Source organism: Oncorhynchus keta, unplaced genomic scaffold, assembly GCF_023373465.1.
Source record: "Oncorhynchus keta strain PuntledgeMale-10-30-2019 unplaced genomic scaffold, Oket_V2 Un_contig_2984_pilon_pilon, whole genome shotgun sequence".
Lineage (NCBI taxonomy): Eukaryota > Metazoa > Chordata > Actinopteri > Salmoniformes > Salmonidae > Oncorhynchus > Oncorhynchus keta.
The window spans coordinates 40,967-59,580 of NW_026286757.1; the positions used below are offsets into that span (position 1 = coordinate 40,967).

The 18,614-nt window shown below is 48.0% G+C and overlaps 1 pseudogene; it reads left to right on the forward strand.

The window, feature by feature from the left end:
- The first annotated feature begins 15,478 nt into the window (after positions 1-15,478).
- LOC127923448 (foot protein 1 variant 1-like) lies at positions 15,479-17,466 on the forward strand (annotated as a pseudogene).
- The last annotated feature ends 1,148 nt before the right edge of the window (positions 17,467-18,614 follow it).

The following is an 18,614-nucleotide window of genomic DNA, read 5'->3' on the forward strand; positions in this document are numbered from 1 at the left end:
TAAAACGATAGACTTTTCAAATGCTCAGTTATTATCAGTTATGCAGAGTTTTCACTATTTGAATATAGTTGTAATAGAAATAGTAGCGGAATAAAGGTAAACAGATGAATATAGCAGGTTGAGAGTTTCAAGTTCCTTGGTGTCACCAACAAACGAACATGGTCCAAGCACACCAAGACAGTTGTGAAGAGGGCACGACAAAACCTATTCCCCTCAGGAGACTGATAAGATTTGGCATGGGTCCTCAGATCCTCAAAAGGTTCTACAGCTGCATCATCGAGAGAATCCTGACTGGTTACATCACTGCCTAGTATGGCAACTGCTCGACCGCAAGGCACTTCAGAGGGTAGTACGTACGGCACAGTACATCACTGGGGCCAAGCTGCCTGCCATCCAGGACCTCTATACCAGGTGGTGTCAGAGGAAGGCACAAAAAATTGTCAAAGACTCCAGCCACCCAAGTCATAGACTGTTCTCTCTGCTACCGCACGGCAAGTGGTACCGGAGCGCCAAGTCTAGGACAAAAATAATTGTCAACGGTATCTACCCCCAAGGCATAAGACTCCTGAACATCTAATCAAATGGCTGCCCGCCCCCCTTCTACACTGCTGCTACTCTCTGTTATTATCTATGCATAGTTACTTTAATAACTCTACCTACATGTACATATTACCTCAATACCGGTGCCCCCACACATTGACTCTGTACTGGTACCTCATGTTTATAGCCTCCACATTGACTCTGTACCGTAATACCCTGTATATAGCCTCCACATTGACTCTGTACTGGTACCCCATGTTTATAGCCTCCACATTGACTCTGTACCGTAATACCCTGTATATAGCCTCCACATTGACTCTGTACCGTAATACCCTGTATATAGCCTCCACATTGACTCTGTACCGTAATACCCTGTATATACCCTCCACATTGACTCTGTACTGGTACCCCATGTTTATAGCCTCCAAATTGACTTGTATATAGCCTCCACATTGACCTGGTACCCCTGTATATAGCCTCCACATTGACTCTGTACCGGTACCCCTGTTTATAGCCTCCACATTGACTCTGTACCGGTACCCCTGTATATAGCCTCCACATTGACTCTGTACCGTAACACCCTGTATATAGCCTCCACATTGACTCTGTACCGTAACACCCTGTATATAGCCTCCACATTGACTCTGTATCGTAACACCCTGTATATAGCCTCCACATTGACTCTGTACCGTAACACCCTGTATATAGCCTCCACATTGACTCTGTACCGTAACACCCTGTATATAGCCTCCACATTGACTCTGTACCGTAACACCCTGTATATAGCCTCCACATTGACTCTTCACCGTAACACCCTGTATATAGCCTCCACATTGACTCTGTACCGTAACACCATGTATATAGTCTCCACATTGACTCTGTACCGTAACACCATGTATATAGCCTGACACATTGACTATGTGCACCATATTCTCTCAAGGCTTTCGACTCTGTCTCCCACATCCCTCACACTCGACAGCCCTCAAATGATTGCCTCTCACCAACTCTTCTCTGATAGAGTTCAGTTTGTCTCGGAGGGTCTCTCACTCTGGCCCTTTCTCAGGGTTCTCTTCTCTCTCTCTTCATCAATCTCTCACATCCACCCTTTCTCTCTCCTCTCTCTCACTAACAACCCTCCAGGCAAGCTTCTCTCTCTCCTTCCCCTCCATTGCTCTTAAATACAAGTAAAACTAAATGCTGCTCTCTCTCCCACACTACCCCCTCCAACATCCTCTCTCTCCCACACTACAAATACCCTCTAAACTCTCCTTCCAGACCCCTCTCATCTCCAAAATTACATCTAGAACTTCCCTCTCTCTCATGCTGCCCACCCTTGTAAAACTGACCATCCTACCTCTGACTCTCTCCCACACTCCTCCCTCTCTCTCCCTCCCTCTTATGAACAGTCCTCCCTTCAGCAGCCTCCTGTGCTCAGTCCCTCATCCACAGAGCTGGATTTTCCTCCAGGCTTCAGGTAGAAGGAGAAGAAAAGGGGAGGGAGAAGGATAAGAAAAGGGGAGGAGGTTGAAAGAGAGGGAAAGGGGAGGAGGAGAGGGTGGAGGGAGAAGGAGAGGGCAGAGGGATAAGGAGAGGGGGTATGGAGAAGGAGAGGGGGGGGAGAAGGAGAGGGGGAGAAGGAGAGGGGGAGAAGGAGAAGAAAATGGGGGCAGGGAGAAGGAGGAGGGAGGAGGAAAGGGAGGAAGGGGAAGGAGGGGAAAGGGGAGGAGGGAGAGGGGGAGGGAGAAGGAGAGGGGGAGGGAGAAGGAGAGGGGGGTAGGGGAGGAGAGGGGAGGAGGGAAAAGGAGAGGGGAGGAGGGAGGAGGAGAGGAGGGGGGAAGGAGAGAGAGAAGGAGAGGGCAGAGGGATAAGGAGAGGGGGTAGGTAGAAGGAGAGGGGGAAGGAGAGGGGGAAGGAGAGGGGGAGGGAGAAGGAGAAGGAGAGGGCAGAGGGAGGAGGGAGGAGGGGAAGGAGGGAAAAGGAGAAGAGGATGAAAGAGAGGGAAAGAGGAGGAGGGAGAATGAGAGGGTGGAGGGAGAAGGAGAGGGGGAGAAGGAGAAGAAAATGGGAGGAGGGAAAAGGAGATGGGAGGAGGGAGGAGGAAAGGGGAGGAGGGAGAAGGAGATGGGAGGAGGGAGGAGGAAAGGGGAGGAGGGGGAGGAGGGGGGAGGGAGAAGGAGATGGGAGAAGGAGATGGGAGGAGGGAGAAGGAGATGGGAGGAGGGAGAAGGAGATGGGAGGAGGGAGGAGGAGGGAGAAGGAGATGGGAGGAGGGAGGAGGAAAGGGGAGGAGGGAGAAATAGAAGAGTGAGAAGCAGAAGAAAATGGGAGGAGGTAAAAGGAGAGGGGAGGATAAGTTCTGGGAGGAGGGAGAAGGGTCTCATAGGCTATGGCAGGGATCCAAGCAAACACAGGAATGTCGTTGCCACGGGAACAAGGTCTACTCCGAAATTATCCAGTGCTCTTTACTACCATCCCAGGGAGCTAAGAGTTTCTCTCCTCTCTCTCTCTCTCACACGCTCTCTCTATTTCTCTCTCATTACATTTCTCTCTATTGCTCTCTCTCTCAATTCAATTCAAAGGGGCTTTATTGGCATGGGAAACGTTTACATTGCCAAAGAAAATGGACAAAAAAATAAATAAAATGGGATTATTCAAGTTGTAGTACGAATAGTAGGGGAAGATATGCTAACAGAAAAATATTGATTGTTTTTACAATGTTTTTTTCTTCTAGGGGTAAATATATATTTTATTATATACTTTCCTTAATTAGGTTCCCTAACCCTAATTTGAGGTAGCTAATGGACAACAACACTTCTAAAACAGGCTTATCTCTCTCTCTCTCTCTCTCTCTCTCTCTCTACTGAGCTGATGGAACTATTAGTACGTAAACAGCCCCAATGTGCATTTCCATTTTCAAAGGTTGTTTACCTTTAAACAATGTATAATATATTATAGAACTACAGTATAGCAGACTGTATAATATATTATAGAACTACAGTACAGCAGACTGTATACTCTATTATAGAACTACAATATAGCAGACTATCATAGTATATAGAACTACAGTACAGCAGACTGTATCATCTATTATAGAACTACAGTATAGCAGACTGTATCATCTATTATAGAACTACAGTATAGCAGACTATCATAGTATATAGAACTACAGTATAGCAGACTGTATCATCTATTATAGAACTACAGTATAGCAGACTATCATAGTATATAGAACTACAGTATAGCAGACTATCATAGTATATAGAACTACAGTATAGCAGACTGTATCATAGTATATAGAACTACAGTATAGCAGACTATCATAGTATATAGAACTACAGTATAGCAGACTATCATAGTATATAGAACTACAGTATAGCAGACTGTATCATAGTATATAGAACTACAGTATAGCAGACTATCATAGTATATAGAACTACAGTATAGCAGACTATCATAGTATATAGAACTACAGTATAGCAGACTATCATAGTATATAGAACTACAGTATAGCAGACTGTATCATAGTATATAGAACTACAGTATAGCAGACTGTATACTCTATTGAACTACAGTATAGCAGACTGTGTACTCTATTATAGAACTACAGTATAGCAGACTGTATCATCTATTATATAACTACAGTATAGCAGACTGTATCATAGTATATAGAACTACAGTACAGCAGACTGTATACTCTATTATAGAACTACAGTATAGCAGACTGTATACTCTATTATAGAACTACAGTATAGCAGACTGTATAATATATTATAGAACTACAGTATAGCAGACTGTATAATATATTATAGAACTACAGTATAGCAGACTGTATAATATATTATAGAACTACAGTATAGCAGACTGTATCATCTATTATAGAACTACAGTACAGCAGACTGTATAATCTATTATAGAACTACAGTATAGCAGACTGTATAATATATTATAGAACTACAGTATAGCAGACTGTATCATCTATTATAGAACTACAGTACAGCAGACTGTATACTCTATTATAGAACTACAGTATAGCAGACTGTATACTCTATTATAGAACTACAGTATAGCAGACTGTATCATCTATTATAGAACTACAGTATAGCAGACTGTATACTCTATTATAGAACTACAGTACAGCAGACTGTATCATCTATTATAGAACTACAGTACAGCAGACTGTATACTCTATTATAGAACTACAGTATAGCAGACTGTATACTCTATTATAGAACTACAGTATAGCAGACTGTATACTCTATTATAGAACTACAGTATAGCAGACTGTATACTCTATTATAGAACTACAGTATAGCAGACTGTATACTCTATTATAGAACTACAGTATAGCAGACTGTATAATATATTATAGAACTACAGTATAGCAGACTGTATAATATATTATAGAACTACAGTATAGCAGACTGTATACTCTATTATAGAACTACAGTACAGCAGACTGTATACTCTATTATAGAACTACAGTATAGCAGACTGTATACTCTATTATAGAACTACAGTACAGCAGACTGTATACTCTATTATAGAACTACAGTATAGCAGACTGTATACTATATTATAGAACTACAGTATAGCAGACTGTATACTCTATTATAGAACTACAGTACAGCAGACTGTATACTCTATTATAGAACTACAGTATAGCAGACTGTATACTCTATTATAGAACTACAGTATAGCAGACTGTATAATATATTATAGAACTACAGTATAGCAGACTGTATAATATATTATAGAACTACAGTATAGCAGACTGTATAATATATTATAGAACTACAGTATAGCAGACTGTATACTCTATTATAGAACTACAGTATAGCAGACTGTATCATAGTATATAGAACTACAGTATAGCAGACTGTATAATATATTATAGAACTACAGTATAGCAGACTGTATAATATATTATAGAACTACAGTATAGCAGACTGTATAATATATTATAGAACTACAGTATAGCAGACTGTATAATCTATTATAGAACTACAGTATAGCAGACTGTATAATCTATTATAGAACTACAGTATAGCAGACTGTATAATATATTATAGAACTACAGTATAGCAGACTGTATCATAGAATATAGAACTACAGTATAGCAGACTGTATAATATATTATAGAACTACAGTATAGCAGACTGTATACTCTATTATAGAACTACAGTATAGCAGACTGTATAATATATTATAGAACTACAGTATAGCAGACTGTATAATATATTATAGAACTACAGGCCAGGTATAATATATTATAGAACTACAGTATAGCAGACTGTATACTCTATTATAGAACTACAGTATAGCAGACTGCTCTATTATAGAACTACAGTACAGCAGACTGTATAATATATTATAGAACTACAATACAGCAGACTGTATCATCTATTATAGAACTACAGTATAGCAGACTGTATCATATATTATAGAACTACAGTATAGCAGACTGTATAATATATTATAGAACTACTGTATAGCAGACTGTATCATATATTATAGAACTACAGTATAGCAGACTGTATAATATATTATAGAACTACAGTATAGCAGACTGTATAATATATTATAGAGCTACAGTATAGCAGACTGTATAATATATTATAGAGCTACAGTATAGCAGACTGTATAATATATTATAGAACTACAATACAGCAGACTGTATAATATATTATAGAACTACAGTATAGCAGACTGTATAATATATTATAGAACCACAGTATAGCAGACTGTATCATCTAATATATACTTTATATATATATACTTTATGCTGGCCAGGTCAGTGGTAGTTCTATAGACTACAGGCCAGGTCAGTGGTAGTTCTATAGACTACAGGCCAGGTCAGTGGTAGTTCTGTAGACTACAGGCCAGGTCCAGTGGTAGTTCTGTAGACTACAGGCCAGGTCAGTGGTAGTTCTGTAGACTACAGGCCAGGTCAGTGGTAGTTCTGTAGGATACAGGCCAGGTCAGTGGTAGTTCTGTAGACTACAGGCCAGGTCAGTGGCAGTTCTGTAGACTACAGGCCAGGTCAGTGGTAGTTCTGTAGACTACAGGCCAGGTCAGTGGTAGTTCAGTAGGATACAGGCCAGGTCAGTGGTAGTTCAGTAGGATACAGGCCAGGTCAGTGGTAGTTCTGTAGACTACAGGCCAGGTCAGTGGTAGTTCAGTAGACTACAGGCCAGGTCAGTGGTAGTTCTGTAGGCTACAGGCCAGGTCAGTGGTAGTTCTGTAGACTACAGGCCAGGTCAGTGGTAGTTCTGTAGACTACAGGCCAGGTCAGTGGTAGTTCTGTAGACTACAGGCCAGGTCAGTGGTAGTTCTGTAGACTACAGGCCAGGTCAGTGGTAGTTCTGTAGGATACAGGCCAGGTCAGTGGTAGTTCTGTAGACTACAGGCCAGGTCAGTGGTAGTTCTGTAGACTACAGGCCAGGTCAGTGGTAGTTCTGTAGGATACAGGCCAGGTCTGTGGTAGTTCTGTAGACTACAGGCCAGGTCTGTGGTAGTTCTGTAGACTACAGGCCAGGTCAGTGGTAGTTCTGTAGACTACAGGCCAGGTCAGTGGTAGTTCTGTAGACTACAGGCCAGGTCAGTGGTAGTTATGTAGGATACAGGCCAGGTCAGTGGTAGTTCAGTAGACTACAGGCCAGGTCAGTGGTAGTTCTGTAGACTACAGGCCAGGTCAGTGGTAGTTCTGTAGGATACAGGCCAGGTCAGTGGTAGTTCTGTAGACTACAGGCCAGGTCAGTGGTAGTTATGTAGACTACAGGCCAGGTCAGTGGTAGTTATGTAGGATACAGGCCAGGTCAGTGGTAGTTCTGTAGACTACAGGCCAGGTCATGTGGTAGTTCTGTAGACTACAGGCCAGGTCAGTGGTAGTTCTGTAGACTATAGGCCAGGTCAGTGGTAGTTCTGTAGACTACAGGCCAGGTCAGTGGTAGTTCTGTAGACTACAGGCCAGGTCAGTGGTAGTTCTATAGACTACAGGCCAGGTCAGTGGTAGTTCTGTAGACTACAGGCCAGGTCAGTGGTAGTTCTGTAGACTACAGGCCAGGTCAGTGGTAGTTCTGTAGACTACAGGCCAGGTCAGTGGTAGTTCTGTAGACTACAGGCCAGGTCAGTGGTAGTTCTGTAGACTACAGGCCAGGTCAGTGGTAGTTCTGTAGACTACAGGCCAGGTCAGTGGTAGTTCTGTAGGATACAGGCCAGGTCAGTGGTAGTTCTATAGACTACAGGCCAGGTCCGTGGTAGTTCTGTAGACTACAGGCCAGGTCAGTGGTAGTTCTATAGACTACAGGCCAGGTCAGTGGTAGTTCTATAGACTACAGGCCAGGTCAGTGGTAGTTCTATAGACTACAGGCCAGGTCAGGTCAGTGGTAGTTCTATAGACTACAGGCCAGGTCAGGTCAGTGGTAGTTCTGTAGGATACAGGCCAGGTCAGTGGTAGTTCTGTAGACTACAGGCCAGGTCAGGTCAGTGGTAGTTCTGTAGACTACAGGCCAGGTCAGTGGTAGTTCTGTAGACTACAGGCCAGGCCAGGCCAGGTCAGTGGTAGTTCTATAGACTACAGGCCAGGCCAGGTCAGTGGTAGTTCTATAGACTACAGGTCTGGCCAGGTCAGTGGTAGTTCTGTAGACTACAGGCCAGGTCCAGTGGTAGTTCTGTAGACTACAGGCCAGGTCAGTGGTAGTTCTATAGACTACAGGCCAGGTCAGGTCAGTGGTAGTTCTGTAGACTACAGGCCAGGTCCAGTGGTAGTTCTGTAGACTACAGGCCAGGTCAGTGGTAGTTCTATAGACTACAGGCCAGGTCAGTGGTAGTTCTGTAGACTACAGGCCAGGTCAGTGGTAGTTCTGTAGGATACAGGCCAGGTCAGTGGTAGTTCTGTAGGCTACAGGCCAGGTCAGTGGTAGTTCTGTAGACTACAGGCCAGGTCAGTGGTAGTTCTGTAGACTACAGGCCAGGTCTGTGGTAGTTCTGTAGGATACAGGCCAGGTCAGTGGTAGTTCTGTAGACTACAGGCCAGGTCAGTGGTAGTTCTGTAGACTACAGGCCAGGTCAGTGGTAGTTCTGTAGACTACAGGCCAGGTCAGTGGTAGTTCTGTAGACTACAGGCCAGGTCAGTGGTAGTTCTGTAGGATACAGGCCAGGTCAGTGGTAGTTCTGTAGACTACAGGCCAGGTCAGTGGTAGTTCTGTAGACTACAGGCCAGGTCAGTGGTAGTTCTGTAGGATACAGGCCAGGTCAGTGGTAGTTCTGTAGACTACAGGCCAGGTCAGTGGTAGTTCTGTAGACTACAGGCCAGGTCAGTGGTAGTTCTATAGACTACAGGCCAGGTCAGTGGTAGTTCTATAGACTACAGGTCAGGCCAGGTCTGTGGTAGTTCTATAGACTACAGGTCAGGCCAGGTCTGTGGTAGTTCTGTAGGATACAGGCCAGGTCAGGCCAGGTCAGTGGTAGTTCTGTAGGATACAGGCCAGGTCAGGCCAGGTCAGTGGTAGTTCTGTAGGATACAGGCCAGGTCTGGCCAGGTCAGTGGTAGTTCTATAGACTACAGGTCAGGCCAGGTCTGTGGTAGTTCTGTAGACTACAGGCCAGGTCAGTGGTAGTTCTATAGACTACAGGCCAGGCCAGGTCAGGCCAGGTCAGTGGTAGTTCTATAGACTACAGGCCAGGTCAGGTCAGTGGTAGTTCTGTAGACTACAGGCCAGGTCAGTGGTAGTTCTATAGACTACAGGCCAGGCCAGGTCAGGCCAGGTCAGTGGTAGTTCTATAGACTACAGGCCAGGTCAGGTCAGTGGTAGTTCTGTAGACTACAGGCCAGGTCAGTGGTAGTTCTATAGACTACAGGCCAGGCCAGGTCAGTGGTAGTTCTATAGACTACAGGCCAGGCCAGGTCAGTGGTAGTTCTATAGACTACAGGCCAGGTCAGTGGTAGTTCTATAGACTACAGGCCAGGTCAGTGGTAGTTCTGTAGACTACAGGCCAGGCCAGGCCAGGTCAGTGGTAGTTCTATAGACTACAGGCCAGGCCAGGTCAGTGGTAGTTCTATAGACTACAGGCCAGGTCAGTGGTAGTTCTGTAGACTACAGGCCAGGTCTGGTCAGGTCAGTGGTAGTTCTGTAGACTACAGGCCAGGTCAGTGGTAGTTCTATAGACTACAGGCCAGGCCAGGTCAGTGGTAGTTCTATAGACTACAGGCCAGGTCAGTGGTAGTTCTGTAGACTACAGTCCAGGCCAGGCCAGGTCAGTGGTAGTTCTATAGACTACAGGCCAGGCCAGGTCAGTGGTAGTTCTATAGACTACAGGCCAGGTCAGGTCAGTGGTAGTTCTATAGACTACAGGCCAGGTCAGGTCAGTGGTAGTTCTGTAGGATACAGGCCAGGCCAGGTCAGGTCAGTGGTAGTTCTATAGACTACAGGTCAGGCCAGGTCTGTGGTAGTTCTGTAGGATACAGGCCAGGTCTGGCCAGGTCAGTGGTAGTTCTATAGACTACAGGCCAGGCCAGGTCAGTGGTAGTTCTATAGACTACAGGTCTGGTCAGGTCAGGGGTAGTTCTATAGACTACAGGCCAGGTCAGTGGTAGTTCTGTAGACTACAGGCCAGGCCAGGTCAGGTCAGTGGTAGTTCTATAGACTACAGGCCAGGTCAGGTCAGTGGTAGTTCTATAGACTACAGGCCAGGTCTGGTCAGTGGTAGTTCTATAGACTACAGGTCTGGTCAGGTCAGTGGTAGTTCTATAGACTACAGGCCAGGTCAGGTCAGGGGTAGTTCTATAGACTACAGGTCAGGTCAGGTCAGTGGTAGTTCTATAGACTACAGGTCAGGTCAGGTCAGTGGTAGTTCTATAGACTACAGGTCAGGTCAGGTCAGTGGTAGTTCTATAGACTACAGGTCAGGTCAGTGGTAGTTCTGTAGTCTACAGGCCAGGTCAGTGGTAGTTCTGTAGTCTACAGGCCAGGTCAGTGGTAGTTCTGTAGACTACAGGCCAGGTCAGTGGTAGTTCTGTAGACTACAGGCCAGGTCAGTGGTAGTTCTGTAGACTACAGGTCAGGTCAGTGGTAGTTCTGTAGACTACAGGTCAGGTCAGTGGTAGTTCTGTAGACTACAGGTCAGGTCAGTGGTAGTTCTATAGACTACAGGTCTGTGGTAGTTCTATAGACTACAGGTCAGGTCAGGTCAGTGGTAGTTCTATAGACTACAGGTCAGGCCAGGTCTGTGGTAGTTCTGTAGGATACAGGCCAGGTCTGGCCAGGTCAGTGGTAGTTCTATAGACTACAGGTCAGGCCAGGTCTGTGGTAGTTCTGTAGGATACAGGCCAGGTCTGGCCAGGTCAGTGGTAGTTCTATAGACTACAGGTCAGGCCAGGTCTGTGGTAGTTCTGTAGACTACAGGCCAGGTCAGTGGTAGTTCTATAGACTACAGGCCAGGCCAGGTCAGGCCAGGTCAGTGGTAGTTCTATAGACTACAGGCCAGGTCAGGTCAGTGGTAGTTCTGTAGACTACAGGCCAGGTCAGTGGTAGTTCTATAGACTACAGGCCAGGTCAGGCCAGGTCAGTGGTAGTTCTATAGACTACAGGCCAGGTCAGGTCAGTGGTAGTTCTGTAGACTACAGGCCAGGTCAGTGGTAGTTCTGTAGACTACAGGCCAGGCCAGGCCAGGCCAGTGGTAGTTCTATAGACTACAGGCCAGGCCAGGTCAGTGGTAGTTCTATAGACTACAGGCCAGGTCAGTGGTAGTTCTGTAGACTACAGGCCAGGTCTGGTCAGGTCGGTGGTAGTTCTGTAGACTACAGGCCAGGTCAGTGGTAGTTCTATAGACTACAGGCCAGGCCAGGTCAGTGGTAGTTCTATAGACTACAGGCCAGGTCAGTGGTAGTTCTGTAGACTACAGGCCAGGTCAGTGGTAGTTCTGTAGACTACAGGCCAGGTCAGTGGTAGTTCTGTAGACTACAGGCCAGGTCAGTGGTAGTTCTGTAGGATACAGGCCAGGTCAGTGGTAGTTCTGTAGACTACAGGCCAGGTCAGTGGTAGTTCTGTAGACTACAGGCCAGGTCAGTGGTAGTTCTGTAGACTACAGGCCAGGTCAGTGGTAGTTCTGTAGACTACAGGCCAGGTCAGTGGTAGTTCTGTAGGATACAGGCCAGGTCAGTGGTAGTTCTGTAGACTACAGGCCAGGTCAGTGGTAGTTCTGTAGACTACAGGCCAGGTCAGTGGTAGTTCTGTAGACTACAGGCCAGGTCAGTGGTAGTTCTGTAGACTACAGGCCAGGTCAGTGGTAGTTCTGTAGGATACAGGCCAGGTCAGTGGTAGTTCTATAGACTACAGGCCAGGTCAGTGGTAGTTCTGTAGACTACAGGCCAGGTCAGTGGTAGTTCTGTAGACTACAGGCCAGGTCAGTGGTAGTTCTGTAGACTACAGGCCAGGTCAGTGGTAGTTCTGTGGACTACAGGCCAGGTCAGTGGTAGTAGACTACAGGCCAGGTCAGTGGTAGTTCTGTAGACTACAGGCCAGGTCAGTGGTAGTTCTGTAGACTACAGGCCAGGTCAGTGGTAGTTCTGTAGGATACAGGCCAGGTCAGTGGTAGTTCTATAGACTACAGGCCAGGTCAGTGGTAGTTCTGTAGACTACAGGCCAGGTCAGTGGTAGTTCTATAGACTACAGGCCAGGTCTGTGGTAGTTCTGTAGGATACAGGCCAGGTCTGGCCAGGTCAGTGGTAGTTCTATAGACTACAGGTCAGGCCAGGTCTGTGGTAGTTCTGTAGGATACAGGCCAGGTCTGGCCAGGTCAGTGGTAGTTCTATAGACTACAGGTCAGGCCAGGTCTGTGGTAGTTCTGTAGGATACAGGCCAGGTCTGGCCAGGTCAGTGGTAGTTCTATAGACTACAGGTCAGGCCAGGTCTGTGGTAGTTCTGTAGGATACAGGCCAGGTCAGTGGTAGTTCTATAGACTACAGGCCAGGCCAGGTCAGGCCAGGTCAGTGGTAGTTCTATAGACTACAGGCCAGGTCAGGTCAGTGGTAGTTCTGTAGACTACAGGCCAGGTCAGTGGTAGTTCTATAGACTACAGGCCAGGCCAGGTCAGGCCAGGTCAGTGGTAGTTCTATAGACTACAGGCCAGGTCAGGTCAGTGGTAGTTCTGTAGACTACAGGCCAGGTCAGTGGTAGTTCTATAGACTACAGGCCAGGCCAGGTCAGTGGTAGTTCTATAGACTACAGGCCAGGCCAGGTCAGTGGTAGTTCTATAGACTACAGGCCAGGTCAGTGGTAGTTCTATAGACTACAGGCCAGGTCAGTGGTAGTTCTGTAGACTACAGGCCAGGCCAGGCCAGGTCAGTGGTAGTTCTATAGACTACAGGCCAGGCCAGGTCAGTGGTAGTTCTATAGACTACAGGCCAGGTCAGTGGTAGTTCTGTAGACTACAGGCCAGGTCTGGTCAGGTCAGTGGTAGTTCTGTAGACTACAGGCCAGGTCAGTGGTAGTTCTATAGACTACAGGCCAGGCCAGGTCAGTGGTAGTTCTATAGACTACAGGCCAGGTCAGTGGTAGTTCTGTAGACTACAGTCCAGGCCAGGCCAGGTCAGTGGTAGTTCTATAGACTACAGGCCAGGCCAGGTCAGTGGTAGTTCTATAGACTACAGGCCAGGTCAGGTCAGTGGTAGTTCTATAGACTACAGGCCAGGTCAGGTCAGTGGTAGTTCTGTAGGATACAGGCCAGGCCAGGTCAGGTCAGTGGTAGTTCTATAGACTACAGGCCAGGTCAGTGGTAGTTCTGTAGACTACAGGCCAGGCCAGGTCAGGTCAGTGGTAGTTCTATAGACTACAGGCCAGGTCAGGTCAGTGGTAGTTCTATAGACTACAGGTCTGGTCAGGTCAGGGGTAGTTCTATAGACTACAGGCCAGGTCAGTGGTAGTTCTGTAGACTACAGGCCAGGCCAGGTCAGGTCAGTGGTAGTTCTATAGACTACAGGCCAGGTCAGGTCAGTGGTAGTTCTATAGACTACAGGCCAGGTCTGGTCAGTGGTAGTTCTATAGACTACAGGTCTGGTCAGGTCAGTGGTAGTTCTATAGACTACAGGCCAGGTCAGGTCAGGGGTAGTTCTATAGACTACAGGTCAGGTCAGGTCAGTGGTAGTTCTATAGACTACAGGTCAGGTCAGTGGTAGTTCTATAGACTACAGGTCAGGTCAGGTCAGTGGTAGTTCTATAGACTACAGGTCAGGTCAGGTCAGTGGTAGTTCTGTAGTCTACAGGCCAGGTCAGTGGTAGATCTGTAGTCTACAGGCCAGGTCAGTGGTAGTTCTGTAGACTACAGGCCAGGTCAGTGGTAGTTCTGTAGACTACAGGCCAGGTCAGTGGTAGTTCTGTAGACTACAGGTCAGGTCAGTGGTAGTTCTGTAGACTACAGGCCAGGTCAGTGGTAGTTCTGTAGACTACAGGTCAGGTCAGTGGTAGTTCTATAGACTACAGGCCAGGCCAGGTCAGGTCAGTGGTAGTTCTGTAGACTACAGGTCAGGTCAGGTCAGTGGTAGTTCTATAGACTACAGGCCAGGTCTGGTCAGTGGTAGTTCTGTAGACTACAGGTCAGGTCAGGTCAGTGGTAGTTCTATAGACTACAGGCCAGGTCTGGTCAGTGATAGTTCTATAGACTACAGGTCTGGTCAGGTCAGTGGTAGTTCTATAGACTACAGGCCAGGCCAGGTCAGTGGTAGTTCTGTAGACTACAGGCCAGGTCAGTGGTAGTTCTATAGACTACAGGCCAGGTCTGGTCAGTGGTAGTTCTATAGACTACAGGCCAGGTCTGGTCAGTGGTAGTTCTATAGACTACAGGTCTGGTCAGGTCAGTGGTAGTTCTATAGACTACAGGCCAGGCCAGGTCAGTGGTAGTTCTGTAGGCTACAGGCCAGGTCAGTGGTAGTTCTGTAGGATACAGGTCAGGTCAGTGGTAGTTCTGTAGGATACAGGCCAGGTCAGGTCAGTGGTAGTTCTGTAGGATACAGGCCAGGCCAGGTCAGTGGTAGTTCTGTAGGATACAGGTCAGGTCAGTGGTAGTTCTGTAGTCAGTCGTATTGCAGAGAGAGCCTCAAACCCTCTGTTGACCGAACACACATCTGTTTCCTGCCATGCACAGCAACTAATCATGAAACACAGGGTACTGCCAGTTGAGTTAGGACCATTGGAATCCAGGATGGAGAGAGCAGCTCTAACATCTCTAGTTGTGTCCCAAATGGCTCCCTATTCCCTGTATACAGTAGTGACCTACTTTGGACCAGGACTGGCTCCCTATTCCCTGTATACAGTAGTGACCTACTTTGTGGTCCTTCTGTGGCTCAGTTGGTAGAGCATGGCGCTTGTAACGCCAGGGTAGTGGGTTCGATTCCCGGGACCACCCATACGTAGAATGTATGCACACATGACTGTAAGTCGCTTTGGATAAAAGCGTCAGCTAAATGGCATATATTATTATTATTACTTTGGACCAGGACTGGCACCCTATTCCCTGTATACAGTAGTGACCTACTTTGGACCAGGACTGGCTCCCTATTCCCTGTATACAGTAGTGACCTACTTTGGACCAGGACTGGCACCCTATTCCCTGTATACAGTAGTGAACTACTTTGGACCAGGACTGGCTCTCTATTCCCTGTATACAGTAGTGAACTACTTTGGACAAGGCTGGCACCCTATTCTCTATGTGTCTGGTATAAAGTTGTGGATTTTTAGGGAATAGGATACCTTCTGAGACTCAGAACACCTCCTCTCTTCTCAACCCTGGAACAACACTTCTCTCCACTGGGAGGCCTGGAGCAACACATCTCTCCACTGGGAGGCCTGGAACAACACTTCTCTCCACTGGGCAGCCTGGAGCAACACTTCTCTCCACTGGGAGGCCTGTAGCAACACATCTCTCTACTGGGCAGCCTGGGGCCATGTTACTCTCCACTGGGCAGCCTGGAGCAACACATCTCTCCACTGGGCAGCCTGGAGCAACACTTCTCTCCACTGGGCAGCCTGGAGCCATGTTACTCTCCACTGGGCAGCCTGGAGCAACACTTCTCTCCACTGGGCAGCCTGGGGCCATGTTCCACTGGGACTCTCCACTGGGAGGCCTGGAGCAACACATCTCTCCACTGGGCAGCCTGGAGCAACACTTCTCTCCACTGGGCAGCCTGGAGCAACACATCTCTCCACTGGGCAGCCTGGAGCAACACATCTCTCCACTGGGCAGCCTGGAGCAACACTTCTCTCCACTGGGCAGCCTGGAGCAACACATCTCTCCACTGGGCAGCCTGGAGCAACACATCTCTCCACTGGGCAGCCTGGAGCAACACATCTCTCCACTGGGCAGCCTGGAGCAACACTTCTCTCCACTGGGAGGCCTGGAGCAACACATCTCTCCACTGGGAGGCCTGGAGCAACACATCTCTCCACTGGGCAGCCTGGAGCAACACATCTCTCCACTGGGCAGCCTGGAGCATGTTACTCTCCACTGGGCAGCCTGGAGCAACACATCTCTCCACTGGGCAGCCTGGAGCAACACTTCTCTCCACTGGGAGGCCTGGAGCAACACTTCTCTCCACTGGGAGGCCTGGAGCAACACTTCTCTCCACTGGGAGGCCTGGAGCAACACATCTCTCCACTGGGAGGCCTGGAACAACACTTCTCTCCACTGGGCAGCCTGGAGCAACACTTCTCTCCACTGGGCAGCCTGGAGCCATGTTACTCTCCACTGGGCAGCCTGGAGCAACACATCTCTCCACTGGGAGGCCTGGGCAACACTTCTCTCCACTGGGAGGCCTGGAGCAACACTTCTCTCCACTGGGAGGCCTGGAGCAACACTTCTCTTCACTGGGAGGCCTGGAGCAACACATCTCTCCACTGGGAGGCCTGGAACAACACTTCTCTCCACTGGGCAGCCTGGAGCTACACTTCTCTCCACTGGGCAGCCTGGAGCCATGTTACTCTCCACTGGGCAGCCTGGAGCAACACATCTCTCCACTGGGCAGCCTGGAGCCATGTTACTCTCCACTGGGCAGCCTGGAGCAACACTTCTCTCCACTGGGCAGCCTGGAGCAACACTTCTCTCCACTGGGCAGCCTGGAGCAACACTTCTCTCCACTGGGCAGCCTGGAGCCATGTTACTCTCCACTGGGCAGCCTGGAGCAACACATCTCTCCACTGGGCAGCCTGGAGCAACACATCTCTCCACTGGGCAGCCTGGAGCAACACATCTCTCCACTGGGCAGCCTGGAGCAACACATCTCTCCACTGGGCAGCCTGGAGCAACACATCTCTCCACTGGGCAGCCTGGAGCAACACATCTCTCCACTGGGCAGCCTGGAGCAACACATCTCTCCACTGGGCAGCCTGGAGCAACACTTCTCTCCACTGGGCAGCCTGGAGCCATGTTACTCTCCACTGGGCAGCCTGGAGCAACACTTCTCTCCATTGGGCAGCCTGGAACCATGTCACTCTCCACTGGACAGCCTGGAACCATGTTACTCTCCACTGGGCAGCCTGGAACCATGTCACTCTCCACTGGGCAGCCTGGAACCATGTCACTCTCCACTGGACAGCCTGGAGCAACACTTCTCTCCACTGGGCAGCCTGGAGCAACACTTCTCTCCACTGGGCAGCCTGGAGCCATGTTACTCTCCACTGGGCAGCCTGGAGCAACACTTCTCTCCATTGGGCAGCCTGGAACCATGTCACTCTCCACTGGACAGCCTGGAACCATGTTACTCTCCCCTGGGCAGCCTGGAACCATGTCACTCTCCACTGGGCAGCCTGGAACCATGTTACTCTCCCCTGGGCAGCCTGGAACCATGTTAGTGTAGGAGGTCATTACAATGCAAGACGCTCTCTAACTAGACTAGAACACAGTACCACCGTGGCATTATGTCATTTACATGCATGAGCAATTTACACACATACCAGCAGACTGTCTAGACTACATTACTGCTGTCCTAGCATGTAGCAGTCATAGACCTACCAGAGGACTGTCTAGACTACATTACTGCTGTCCTAGCATGTAGCAGTCATAGACCTACCAGAGGACTGTCTAGAATACATTACTGCTGTCCTAGCATGTAGCAGTCATAGACCTACCAGAGGACTGTCTAGACTACATTACTGCTGTCCTAGCATGTAGCAGTCATAGACCTACCAGAGGACTGTCTAGACTACATTACTACTGTCCTAGCATGTAGCAGTCATAGACCTACCAGAGGACTGTCTAGACTACATTACTGCTGTCCTAGCATGTAGCAGTCATAGACCTACCAGAGGACTGTCTAGACTCCATTACTGCTGTCCTAACATGTAGCAGTCATAGACCTACCAGAGGACTGTCTATACTACATTACTGCTGTCCTAGCATGTAGCAGTCACAGACCTACCAGAGGACTGTCTATACTACATTACTGCTGTCCTAGCATGTAGCAGTCATAGACCTACCAGCAGACTGTCTAGACTACATTACTGCTGTCCTAGCATGTAGCAGTCATAGACCTACCAGAGGACTGTCTAGACTACATTACTGCTGTCCTAGCATGTAGCATTCATAGACCTACCAGAGGACTGTCTATACTACATTACTGCTGTCCTAGCATGTAGCAGTCATAGACCTACCAGCGGACTGTCTAGACTACATTACTGCTGTCCTAGCATGTAGCAGTCATAGACCTACCAGAGGACTGTCTAGACTCCATTACTGCTGTCCTAACATGTAGCAGTCATAGACCTACCAGAGGACTGTCTAGACTCCATTACTGCTGTCCTAACATGTAGCAGTCATAGACCTACCAGAGGACTGTCTAGACTCCATTACTGCTGTCCTAGCATGTAGCAGTCATAGACCTACTGCCTTAAACACTTTAACAGCAGGCAGGCAGACTGACTGACACAGCATCTCTGTCTGTCTGTCTGATCTTTATCCAGGCCTGTCTGTGTCTGTCTGTCTGTCTGTCTGTCTGTCTGTCTGTCTGTCTGTCTGTCTGTCTGTCTGTCTGTCTGTCTGTCTGTCTGTCTCACTCACACATGTTGATGCCACACACACACTCACAC